Source organism: Enhydra lutris, unplaced genomic scaffold (genome assembly GCF_002288905.1).
Source record: "Enhydra lutris kenyoni isolate GAN:26980312 unplaced genomic scaffold, ASM228890v2 scaffoldscaffold52, whole genome shotgun sequence".
Classification (NCBI taxonomy): domain Eukaryota; kingdom Metazoa; phylum Chordata; class Mammalia; order Carnivora; family Mustelidae; genus Enhydra; species Enhydra lutris.
This window is the reverse complement of record NW_019154136.1, coordinates 10,829,875-10,843,503: the sequence shown is the minus strand read 5'-3', so window position 1 is coordinate 10,843,503 and position 13,629 is coordinate 10,829,875.

The following is a 13,629-nucleotide window of genomic DNA, read 5'->3' as shown; positions in this document are numbered from 1 at the left end:
TTATTGTAATAGTTTTTTGGTGGAGTATCTAGGACTCTCTGTGGATAGTATGTCATCTGTAAATAGTGACCATATCACTTCTTTACCGATTTGGAATTCCTTGCCTGACTGCGGTGCTAGGACTGCCAGTACTATATTAAATAAAAGTGGTGAAAGTGGACATCCTTGTCTTGTTCTTGATCTTAAAGGAAAAAACTCTGATTTCCACCACTGAGTACATGATATTACCTTTGGATCTGTCACATGGCCTTTATTATGTTTAGTATGTTCCCTCTAAGCCATTTAGTTTTTATCATGAACAAATGTTGAATTTTGTCAAATGCTTCTTGGATCTATTGAGAAAATCATATGACTTTTATCCTTCATTTTGTTTATTGAACCAACTTGCATCCCCAGAATACATCCACTTGATTGTGGTGAATGATTCTTTTAATGTATTGAATGTGGTTTGCTAGCATTTTGTTGTAGATTTTTGCATCTATGTTCATCAGGGATATTGGCCTGGGTTTTTTGGTTTTGTTTTGTGGTGTTTGTTTGTTTGTTTGTTTTCATTCGTCTCAGTGTCCTTGTCTAGTTTTGGTATCCGGGTACCCTTGTAGATGGAAAATGTGTCTGGGAATTTTCCTTCTCCTTCTTTAAACTTCATGTTTTGACTTCTTTTTTTCTCCTTCTTTAGACTTCACGTGTGAAGCCATGGGGTCCTGGATTTTTGTTTGGGAGTTTTCTGATTACTGACATATTATGTATGTTCAAATTTTCTATATTTTCCAGATTGTTTCAGAAGACTGTATGTTTCTAGGAATGCATCCATTTCTTCTAGACACTTCAACACATCCAGGTAAATTTTCTAGACAACACACAAAAAAGCCTATACACTCTAAGGAATGTTCACACAGAAATAAGAATACATGACACTCTTACACTATTAAACATCAGTTAGATTTCAGTCACAAGCTGTTTCAACTGATTCTCAATCTATTTTTTTTAAAGACAGTAAAAGTTCAACAGCTAGAATTATATAAAAAGCTACACACTCCTGGAAGGTGACAGAAAACACTTAGCTCTACCAACTGTATTATCCCCATAGTTTACATCTCAAAGATCTACATGGACAAGAAAGGAGTCTAAAAGTTACAGAATATAGGGAAATAGAAGTGCTTCAAAAGGAGTGATGAAGAACAACTCTTATAATGTTAAATGTGTGAAGATAGATCACACGGGACTTTGGGGAGGTAAATATGAGAAAGGGTAAGTCCAGATTAAGAGAGGTGAATGCAAACCAAAACAGAAATGATGAATCAGAGAATGAACACAAAATAATAATAAAATACATAATCTAAGATTGGGTATTCTCTAGAAGATTTCCACAGTTCATTACAAGGTAAATCAAGATCCTCCTGAACCTAGGCAACAATGCTGTTCCCTGCATGGCAATCAGTTTTGAGAGGAAAGCTCTGGATTTTTCCATCACAGGAGAGAAGGCAGAGTATAAGAGAAACAGCCCAAGTTTCTGGAATACCCTTTCCATCTGTACAATAGATGGGACTGGCTTTCTGTCTTCTCACTGAGGGCAGAAAGAGGTTCTGCTTGCAAATAAAAGACTCGCAGAAGAGTTAAGATTACCCTAAAGCAAAATTATTAGGAAAATGCCAAGCAATGTTTTGGATGTAAATGCAAATTTCAATGATATGCTGTTGAGAAAAGAAATCTCCAAACAGCTCTTGAGTGAGGAGATGATCCAAGAGACTGTGCTTTGCTAGGCTCTGCCAGGATCGTCCTATTGCATCCCTGTCCCTCTTCCAGTTGGTGGTGCCGGTCTCTGGGTCCCATTCCTGGACACAGAGTAAGATGCACCGTGTCTTCACAAGGCAGTCACCTGCAAAGCACCCAGGGAAGCTCTGGTCCATGACTTTGAGTCTTTACCAGGCTCAAAAGGCTTGAAGACAACAATGACAGAGGCACAGACATCTTTGAATAAATGGATGGGGGGAGCTCAATGGTAAAACATCACAGAAAGGAATGAAGTGGAGTCTGAAAGTATCTCAAATCCATCCATCTTTGACTCAATTTTGTTGAACCAAGACCAGTAACCATGTGTATATATTCCTGCATGTACAGAGACATATATAGCTTATCTCTATTTACATAGCATACTTTTTCTATCTACACACATGCATCTGAGATGTAGAATATCCAGCAATGAAGCATTTTCGGGTGAAAGGGGAGGGGCAGAAGTTCAAGGCCTTTTTCCTACAAGGACCCTCCCAGGACTTTCTACTACACCTCTTTAAACAAAACTTTGTAACATGCTGTAAGTCAGGGAAGACTGAGTGTTTGCAGTAGTTTCTTTTAGAAAGGAAGTGAAAATGGCTGGGGACTAGATTTTGGACAGCCCTTCTACAGTGCCTGCCAAACATACTAGTTCAGCTTATATAATTTTATTTGCATGGTTTCATCCAATATAGTCTCAAGCATTATTTTTGGTTGCATTTTTTTTTTTTTTTATTGTACAGAAATGCTGCCCTATGGCTTTACTGGAAGTTTCAGAATGTAAATTCAGTAGAGGAAAAATAAAATATTGCCTTTTTCAGCCCAAGACGAGGCTACATATTACAGGACAATTTTCAGTAATTTTACTCATTTTCTGAAAGAAGCCTGAGACAGACTACCACATGCCTTGGTTATCCATCTGTTATTTTATGGTATAAAGATTATTTTCCTTTAAAGACAAAATTATTGTAATTCTGGGACATGATAGAAAAACTCAGATAAAACCTATTTTCACGAGCAAGGAAAATCAAAACATATAGCCTAAATAATTCATTTTTCTAAAGTAGTTTGATATTTTAGATCAATAAAATTATACCAACATTTTGATACATGAAAGCTGAAAATACACTGTGAATTTAATGCATTGTTTCAAAAACCCCATACTTAGAGAATTGTGTTTTGGCCATTTTCTCCTCCCATACTAAGCGATTGCTTTCACGTACATCCCAGCCGTGTCACTGACTTTCTATTTTCCACAACCATCTTCAGACCTCAACTGCCAAGATTTAAGTGCATTGAGAATCACAGGAACTATGATTCATACTCTCCTGTATTTGAAGGAGATTTTCTACCCTCCCTAATTTATTTGTGGAGAATTATTTGAATGAGAGAATTATGGAGGAAAATAAAAGAGCTCCATGGACACATTGTACTAGGGGATCACATTAATTTATCTTTGGTGATGATGCGGTAAACAAGAATTTATGAACTTTCACATCTTGTTTGGAAAAAAGGGGGCCAGAAACTGGTGACCACAACTGTCTTTGCAAAACATTTTGGTCCTGGCTGTCCCACCTATGCATGTGGTTTGGCGACTTAGCAGACCCTCCTTGAGCAACTGTGGTCTTGACATTTAGATGACTTTGTCCTTAGGATTCCAACAAAGTGCTGATGGAAAGGGGAAATGAAGATAGAGAAGTGGCCCTCAAGTAAAGTTTTCTTGCTACTGTTATTTTAATGGGATTTAAGAGTTACAAAGCGCTATGTGTGTTTACCCTACCCAACAAAATTTTAAAATCCTCATCCCTCAAATGACTGACATCAAAATACTGTAAAACTTCTAGCCAACTCTAGAAAGGAACAGTGGTGACTTTTACCTGAATTTCCTTGTTAACCTGGAAAGTGATTAACATCCTTCATAGGACTTAATACAGATTCCCTCTTTTCTACGTAGGACAAAGGTCACATAGAGACCCTCCAAATTCCTATTGTCTCGAATGATTATCTGAATTGTTTTCCCCAGTCATCAATGGAAACAAAATACTTGTTAAACTTTGGTATGAAGTCTTTGTCCTTCCCATAGCCATGACTCTGATCCACCATCATTCCAAGCTAGCATACCCACGCCCTCTTTAACTGCCCAGCCCTAAGAATAGGCTGTCATTAGTATGAAGCCTCCTTTGATATACTTGTGGTATCAGCCACCATTGCATCCCACATCTCCCCAAACCCAGTTTACTCTTCTGTATCAGAGAAAAATTCCTTCCTACCCAACCTCTGAGATGCATACAGATGTCAGGGGGAGAAAGGCTGTTGCAGTAGGTAGAACATGAACCCTATCTCAACAGTCCTCCTCCCCTTTCAATCATCTCCCATAAAATAGTCATGTCCTTCTCCGCTCTAGCTCTCCCAGCCAACTCTTGGCCTGTCTCTCTCGTTCCTATACCATCCTGAGGACACACAATTTATAAGAAGACCAGTAGCATCACAATATACCAGTTAGAGCTCTGTGCCACTGTTTTAGCTATATTATAATTCTCTGCTGATAATCGACCCATCTTCTTTGGTTTAAGATGGACTTAGAGTGACCTGGTGTGCCCTTCGGCCTGAACAATGAAAGCAAGAAAGCAACAAAATACATCAAAACCTGCATTTCAAGACCTACCCAGACAATCCGATGACACAGACAACCTCTCAGCTTTGGGTATAACCTGCAAGAAGACAAGATTGTTAAAGCAAAACCTCATGATCAGAAAACAGTAAACATGAAGTTTTTCAAGATCAGAAGAAATGGAAGAAGTTACTTAAAGATAAGAAGGAAGAGAAGCAAAAGGAGATTCACAGGTAACTTATGGGAGGACATGCAAAAAAGTAAACAATGCTTGAAACTCTCAGGAAAGAAAACTAATTTTCCCAGGCCCGGATACATTATTTTCCAAGAAAAAATAAAGCTGAACCTACAGTAACTATTTTTATATACAAATAAAATTATTACTTTCGGGGCGCCTGGTGGCTCAGTGGGTTAAAGCCTCTGCCTTCGGTTCAGGTCATGATCCCAGGGTCCTGGGATCGAGCCCCACATTGGGCTCTCTGCTCGGCGGAGAGCCTGCTTCCTCCTCTCTATCTCTGACTGCCTCTCTGCCTACTTGTGATCTCTCTCTCTCTCTCTGTCAAATAAATAAATAAAATCTAAAAAAAAAAAAATTATTACTTTATATATAAATTATATTGATATGTTTACTGTTAAGATCATATATTTAGGCATATAGGTGATATATATTTTATAATTTATAAATATGTCTTTATATGTATTTATATATATTATAATGTATGTATAATTTATAAATATGTATTTATAAATACATGTAAAGCTTAAATACAAGTTAAACGATAAACCCAAGTGTATATAAATCACATGTATTACCATATATATGTATGTATATATACATACATCTTTGGGTCACTTGGGTGGCTCAGTCAGTTAAGAATCTGAGTTGGGGGGCGCCTGGGTGTCTCAGTTGGTTAAAGCCTCTGCCTTCGGCTCAGGTCATGATCTCGGAGTCCTGGGATCGAGCCCCGCATCGGGCTCTCTGCTCGGCAGGGAGCCTGCTTCCTCCTCTCTCTCTGCCTGCCTCTCTGCCTCCTTGTGATCTCTGTCTGTCAAATAAATAAATAAAATCTTTAAAAAAATTAAAAAAAAAAAGAATCTGAGTTGGGTCATGATCTCAGGGTCCTAGGGACCGAGACCCATGTTAAGCTCTCTGTTCAGTGGGGAGTCTGCTTCTCCATCTGCCCTCCCTCTGCTTGCACATTCTCTCTCTCAAATAAACCTCTTAGAGATGGGAGAGCATCATGGCCACCATCTCTCCATAAATCATCTAAGCAAAACACAGAGAAACTAGTAGGAAAAGTAACTTGTGAAAAATACTGTAATCAACCAACAGAAAAAGCAAAATAATTTACAACTGATGAAAATGTCCTTTAAAGAGGCAGTGAGCTTTGAATTCACAGACATAACAAAATTTAAACAAAGTGCACATAATGCACCTTTACATAATTTGGGGGTGTAAGTGGAGAAAGTGGGAGAGGTTTTAAAGTTACTATTTTTTTTTTTTTAAACTGGTGTAGAACAGGGTCTGGTGTTGAAAAAAAAATACCAACTCATTCAGCATGAAGTCATATCTGGAAATGTTATTGATATGACTGGACATTACAATCGCATCTCAAAAACGTGTCCTCAGAGTCTGAGTAGCTGGTCTTTTGACTTGGAAAGGGTAGTTTCCAGCCACCTCCACTGGTTTTCCTTTCTGAAACATTTTTTGAAACATATTTGAAACATACTTAACCTTCTATTTTTTTCTTAAGATTTTATTTATTTATTTGACAGATGGACATCACAAGCAGGCAGAGAAGCAGGCAGAGAAGTAGGCAGAGAGAGAGGAGGAAGCAGGCTCCCCGTGGAGCAGAGAGCCTGATGCAGGGCTCAATCCCAGGACCCTGGGATCATGACCCGAGCCGAAGGCAGAGGCTTTAACCCACTGAGCCACCCAGGCGCCCCTTAACCTTCTATTTTTGAAACATACTTAACCACGTGAGCCAAATCCTTAGGGGGAAAAAAATTGCATATACTCCCATCACCCCTCACCCACCAGGAGAGTCTCAAATAAAGCTGGAAAATGAGGAAAAGATCGTAATATTTAGAGTAACCCAAGACCGCATCAAAATTTGACACCTTCTCAACAAATCAACTTACAGACTCAAAACATCTGAAGCCCCATCAGAGCTGATAATTAAAGGGCAAAGCCTTTGTGAAAATAGAAACAAAATTAGAACAAAGTGGCAAGAGCAGGCAAATTTAAAACCAAGAGAAATACCATTGAGTGGAAACTGTCAGGTGCAAAACCATCAGAGCAACAGAAACGCCAAAGGATCGAGATCCAACTTCCCTGGGCATTCATGATGGTTCCCCATTTCCTTACTGTGCTGATAGGACCTTGAGTCATAGAACACACAGTCTCTCTCCTCCTGGGGCACAGCAGTTTCCTGAGCCCTTTATTTCTGCTGGTAGGTTTTACCGATGGGACTCCTGTCTTGCTTTCAGGTTGGTACTCCCCATGAGGATTCCTGACCCCAAAGGTAGACCTTGTATAAGTATGCTTGGTGAATAGCACATGGCATTAATGAGAGTTTGGAGGTCAGGCTGTAAGAGATGGGAGCCGACTCCAGAAAGAGGTTTCCGAGACATGAACATTAAGACATGAAGTAAATACAAGATTCCCATTGATTCTGAATTGGAGGAGGGAGCAAAGATCCTTTTCTCTATGGCTGATACCAATACCCAGAATCAGGAGGAACCAGGGGTGCTGGGACAATCAAGACTCTGGGAGTTGCAAAGACGGATGTTGCTACGAATTTGGGAAATAACCCAGATGCATACAATGCGTCAAAATGACTACTGACAGGAGTTTACTTTGGAACACAGCACTGCATTTTCTTACTTCCCGGATTGCCCGATTGCACCTTTTTAAAATTATCGTGTGTATACCAGCATTGAAATAACGATGTTAGTGCTTTGAATAAGTGCATATTCTATATCATTGTGTGTCTATCAGCCCACGATCTGCACAGAAGCCACAATGAAATTGTTGGGAACATAATTCACACTGTGAAGCTGTTCAAGAATTAGCAGGTTGTAACCTTCTCTCTCAGAATTTTTTTTTTTTTTTAAAGATTTTATTTATTTATTTGACAGAGAGAGAGAGAGAGATCACAAGTAGGCAGAGAGGCAGGCAGAGAGAGGGGGAAGCAGGCTCCCTGCTGAGCAGAGAGCCCGATGCGGGGCTCGATCCCAGGACTCTGGGATCATGACCCGAGCTGAAGGCAGAGGCTTTAACCCACTGAGCCACCCAGGCGCCCCTTTTTTCTCTTTTTTAAATCAAAGTAAGAGTCCTTGGAAGTAGTGACTTCTGAGCATGATAAATGCTGTTTCCAGGAGAGGCCAAGAACCTGAGGGAATCCAAAGAGATCAGTTCAGCAGGTGTGGCCCTCACGGAGGTACAAAGACTAAATTCTATATATTCTTCAGTGTGAACTCTCGGGAGAAAGGGCACAAACTCTCCATTTTTATTACCTATCATCATGGCATCTGTGGCTTGGGACAGAAACACTGATTAAGAAGATGACTTTGACAATCAGAGAAAGACAATTATCATATGATCTCTCTGATATGAGGAATTGGAGAGGCAGGGCAGGGGGTCGTGGGGGAAAGGGAGGGGAATAATGAAACAAGATGGGATCAAGAGGGAGACAAACCATAAGAGATTCTTAATCTCAGGAACAAAGTGAGGGTTGCTGGGGAGTGGGGGTAGGGATAGGGTGGCTCGGGGGGTGGACATAGGGAAGGGTATGTGCTATGATGAGTGCTGTGACATGCATAAGCCTGATGATTCACAGACCTGTACCCCTGGGGCAACTAATACATTATATGTTAATAAAAAAAAAAAAAAAAGATGACTTTGAAAACAAGTCCCAGGAAGAGATCTATAGCACAGCAACAATAGTGAATACTGTACATTTGTAAGTTGCTAAATCTTAACAGTTCCCATCCCAAGAGAAAAAAAAAAAATGTAACTCTGTATGATAATGAATGTTAACCAAGCTTAATCTGCCCACTTTGCAAGATGTACCAGTGCTGAACTGTGTTGGGTACCTGCAAATTAATGCTACGTGTCAACTAGGCTTCCATAGAAATAAATAAATGAAACGTGATTCTGGCTATGCATCGGTACGGTCTTACAAAACAGAGAACCGGAAGGGCTCAGGGAGAGGGGGGCCCCTTCTCAGGGAGAGGTGTCCCAGCACCTTCTCACCTGCTCAGGGAGAGGTTGAACACACAAGTCTTGTGATGCTCACAACTGCAGACATGAACCCATGATCTCTTTTTTACACAAGAGCAGGGAGTCCTGACAATCTTTTGGAAACCTGCTCCTATGAGGTCTGATAAAATGGCAGGACTGAACCTGTGTGGGAGGTGGAATGATTCTCATTCCCGACGCCCACTCCAAATGTCCACACCCTAATCACTGGAATCTGGGAATACCTAACGTTAAGTGACAAAATGAATTGGGCAGAGTGATTACATTCAGGGTCTTGAGATGAGTAGACTATCTTGGATCATCCAGAAAGACCCAGTGTAATCACAAGCAACCTTCACTGTAGAAGAGTGAGACCAAAGAGTCAGAACCATACATATGGGTTTGTGGAAAACACCTGAGTGGCCATGGCTGCCTTCACAAATTGAAGGGGTTCGTGTGCCAAGGGACACTTTGCATTGACTCCAATGACACTGTGTCAGATTTATGACCACCAGACATTTAAGAAAGTGAGTCTGTCTGGGTGGTTTGAAGCCCTTGTGTTTGTGGTACAGGCATACCTTGGGAGATCACGTGGGTCAGTTCCAGACCACCATGATAAGGCAAATAATACAGTAAAGCCACTGAGCAGTGGGTTAAGCATCTACCTTCAGCTCAGATCATGATCTGAGGGTCCTTGGATTGAGTCCCACCATCAGTCTCCCTGCCTAGCAGGGTGTCTGCTTCTCCCTCTGCCACTTCCCCTACTTATCGTCACTCACTGTCCCTCTCTCTCTCAAATAAATAAAATCTTTTAAAATAAGGCCAAATTTCCCAGTACATATAAAAGCTTTGTTTATGCTATATGTAGTGTATTAAGTGTGTGATAGCCCTGTCTAAAAAAAAAAATACCATTACCTAAGTTTTCAGTGAATCCTAATAACAGATCACCGAAACAAAAATAAGAGAAAGTCTAAAGAATTGTGAGAATTACCAAAAGGTTACCCAAAGACAGGAAGTAAGCACATCCTCTTGGAAAAAAATGGCACCAAACCTTGACATGGGGTTGTTACAAAAGTTTGTAACAAAAAATAAAAAATAAAAAGGAAGAAAAGAAAAGAAAAAAAGAAGGAAAAGAAACAAAGTATCTGTATCTGTGAAGTACCATAAGGCAAAGCACAATAAAACAAAGTATGCCTGTTTTGTTACAGCAGCCATCAGAAACTAATACAACCAGACAAAGACATCCACATCCCATGCAATTAGACAGGCTGGTGCCTCAACAGAGTTTGGTCAAAAAGTGGCCAGAGAATGGAATCGAGCAACCCTGTGTCTGTGGGTAGGCGGGCAACTCCTGGCCTTTCTGTGTAGCAGAAAGAAGAGCCTCCTGACAGCATGGACAGCAGAGCAATCCCCATGTCAACTATAACCTGGAGTCCACAGAAGTCTGTAATGCCCAGAGGAAGGCTCCTTCCACACTGGGAGTGATGAAGGATTCTGAAATCCTTCAGGGCTGAGGGAAAGCAGGAACAAATCAGTTGTTGAGAGCTAAGTTACGTGCAAGAGGTCATCACTCCACCCTTGTAAATCCAGGGGATTTTACCATGAACTAAGTGACAAGATGACCATGAAGCCAGTGACCTGAACAAAAGAAATGGTGGACATGCATACCACAGGGTACTGTTCAGTGGCAAATGAGAGAGTCATCAAGTCATGTGAAGACATGGAGATCAAGAAGCCGTTGACCTAACCAGAAGAAACAGTGGACATCTGTACCATGGGGTACTGTTCAGTGATAAATGAGGGAGTCATCAAGCCCCAAGAAGACATGGAGACCATGAAGCCACTGTCCTGACCAAAAGACACAGCAGTCATCCATTCCATGGGGTACTGTTCAGTGATAAATGAGGGGTCATCAAGTCATGTGAAGACACGGAGACCATGAAGCCATTGACCTGACCAGAAGAAAAGGCAGTCATCCATTCCATGGAGTACTGTTCAGTGATAAATGAGGGAGTCATGAAGTCATGTGAAGACATGGAGACCAAGAATCCATTGACCTGACCAAAAGACATGGCGGACATCCGTACCACGGGGCACTGTTCAATGATAAATGAGGGAGTCATCAAGTCATGTGAAGACACATGGAGACCATGAAGCCACTGTCCTGACCAAAAGACATGGTGGTCATCCATACAAGGAGGTACTGTGCAGTGATAAACGAGGGAGTCACCAAGCCTCAAGAAGACACGGAGGAACCTTCGCTGCACATTGCTAGTGGAAGAATGCCATCTGAAAACACTATGTCCTGTATGACTCCACCTATAGGACATTCTGGAATGAGAACTGCAGACAGCTAACTAGGCTTGAGGGCAGGGGAGCTCTGAATAGGTAGCCCACAGGGGACACACGTAGGGTGGTCTACACATTCTGTATGACCCTGTAACGGTAGATCAGGACCCTGGATGTTCACTGAAAATCACAGCAGGTCCTAGCACAAGGACTGGACAGAAGACATGCAAATTCAAACCACACTAGGGACTGAGGGGATCCTGCGGTGAAATGCACAGTGTGACAGGAGAACATGAGAATAAGCACGTGCTGATGTGTGAGACCTCCTCCGTGAGGGGAGTGTGTGTGGGGGGCGGTGCTGACCTTACACTACACATGGCAGTGCATCTGTGAGATTAGACACCAAGGAATCGTGCCTAAGCTCCATGCTCTGCTGGACAACATGCTTCCCATAGGTTTTGAGCGGAAACCCACATATCCCAGGATGCATTGATTCCATACACACATAGGAGACGGTTGGTCAAGGGCCAGTTTTGGTCACTGCTGGAGTGGGAGAAGTGGGAGAAGTGGGAGAAGCCATGCGGGATGCTGGAAAGATCCCAGCAGTAATGGCTTACAGCTGGAGACAGCAGCGGGAGCTCCCACATCAGGACATACAGAAATATGGACACACGGCTGCATAGACACGAGTTGGTACACACACTGACTTGCTCCCTCAGCTGAGGGGACCCTAAAGAAACACCACACTGCCCAGAGCTTGGTTTCCAATGCCACCCTGTCCAATAAAAGGACAACCAAGGCTCCTGGGAGAAATGGCAGGTTTTAGGACCAGGACAGCAAGTGTGCAGGACTAGTCTGCACTGCCAGGGAGGGTCAGCCCCGCAGGACCAGTGCACACACGTGTGTGCACACATAATGACAGTGCATACCAGCACTCGGGAAAGTGATGTGGACATCCTCAGTGCAGGCTGGCACACCTCTTTACCTGGAAATTACATGTCATAAGTGTAATGGCTATATCCATTCCCATGCCCGTGCAAGGAAGACGCTGGGGGACGGTCATCCTCGCACTGGTTTTAGGAGGAAATATTGCAAAAGAAATCCATGTTTTTATGAAGGATGGAGCAGACGGTTGCCATGAGGGCCATGAAATGTTTCACAACAGATAAGAATGTTGAACTAGGTCCAAGCGTACCCTGTCACTGAGTGAAAATGTGAAACGGAAGATGACGGTCAACAGAATTCTGCCGTTACAGGGGAATGTGTGCTCGCTCAGTCGATAAAATTGCACAGGGGTACCTGGGAGGCTCTGACGTTAAGCGTCTGCCTTTGGCACAGGTCATAATCCTGGGGTCCTGGGATCGAGTCCCATGTTGGGGTCTCTCTGCTCAGGGGGGACTCTGCCTCTATGTCTCCCTTAGCTCCTCCTCCCACTCATCCTCTGTCTCAAATAAAGGAAATCCTTAAAAATAATAATAAATCATAATGCACACATATAGAGGGTCAGCTGGTTGAGCATCCAACTCTTGGTTTCAGCTCAGGTCAGGATCTCAGGGTCCTAGGATTGAGCCCTGCACAGAGCCCACCTGAGAATCGCACCTTCCCCTCCCCTCTACCTCCCTCCCGTGCTCACTCACTCTCTCAATACATAAATCTAAAGAAAACGCACATATAACTATGTAGCAACTGCTAGTAAATGGTTACCTCTGGGAAGTGGAGAAAATAGTTTGTTGATGTCTACTTTGTTTCTGTGAAAATGTGTAACAACGTGTCTCATCACCAAACCGCTTGACGGGGGTGGAGGGGGGGCATTTTTAGATTTTAAAATTTTATGTGGTTAAGATATCTTCTAGATTAAACGTTTTAATGAACAGAAAGGGAACTGGGCACAGGATCAGGAGTGGTGATACGTGCAGTGTTGGAGAAGCAGGTGCATGTGTGCGTGAAGTTCTCTCAAGGACGTAGGCAAAGTAGCCGAGGTTGGGTTTATTCTGCTGCTGGAGGTAGTGATTTGTAAATGCTCATTTTTTTGTTTTTGTTTTTTTTTTTAAGATTTTATTTATTTGACAGAGATCACAAGTAGGCAGAGAGTCAGGCAGAGAGAGAGGAGGAAGCAGGCTCCCTGCTGAGCAGAGAGCCCGATGCAGGGCTCGATCCCAGGACCCTGAGACCATGACCTGAGCCGAAGGCAGAGACTTTAACCCACTGAGCCACCCGGGCACCCCTGTAAATGCTCATTTAATAGAAAGGACAAGGGAGTGAAAACACATGCACAGAAGATCTGGGGACAGGATCAATGCAGATAACCACGATGGTAAGAAATCCAAGAGAATGCCTCCAAACACTTGAAAAGAATCATGAAAAGTTGGTACCTGATGGGATTTACTGAGCTTCCTGGAAGTCTCGGCACACTTGCTACAGGAACACACGCTAAATCATCCAATTTTTATTTTTTTTGTTGTTTATTTTTAATCGTGTAATAGTCTGCTTCTTTTTCAGTTAAAGATTTTCTGTAAAAGTTTATGGGAACATGTAGAAGACATTACAGAAAAGTTTAATCAGGTGTTTTAAGCAAAATAGCATAGAAGATAGTTGCATTAATAAAAAATACTATATTGTTACTGAGGGTAGAGGAGGTGAGGCGGTTGGGCAGCAAAGAATCATCTTATGTCACACAATTATGTTTCCTCTGTTGTTCTAAGATAGTATTTCACAT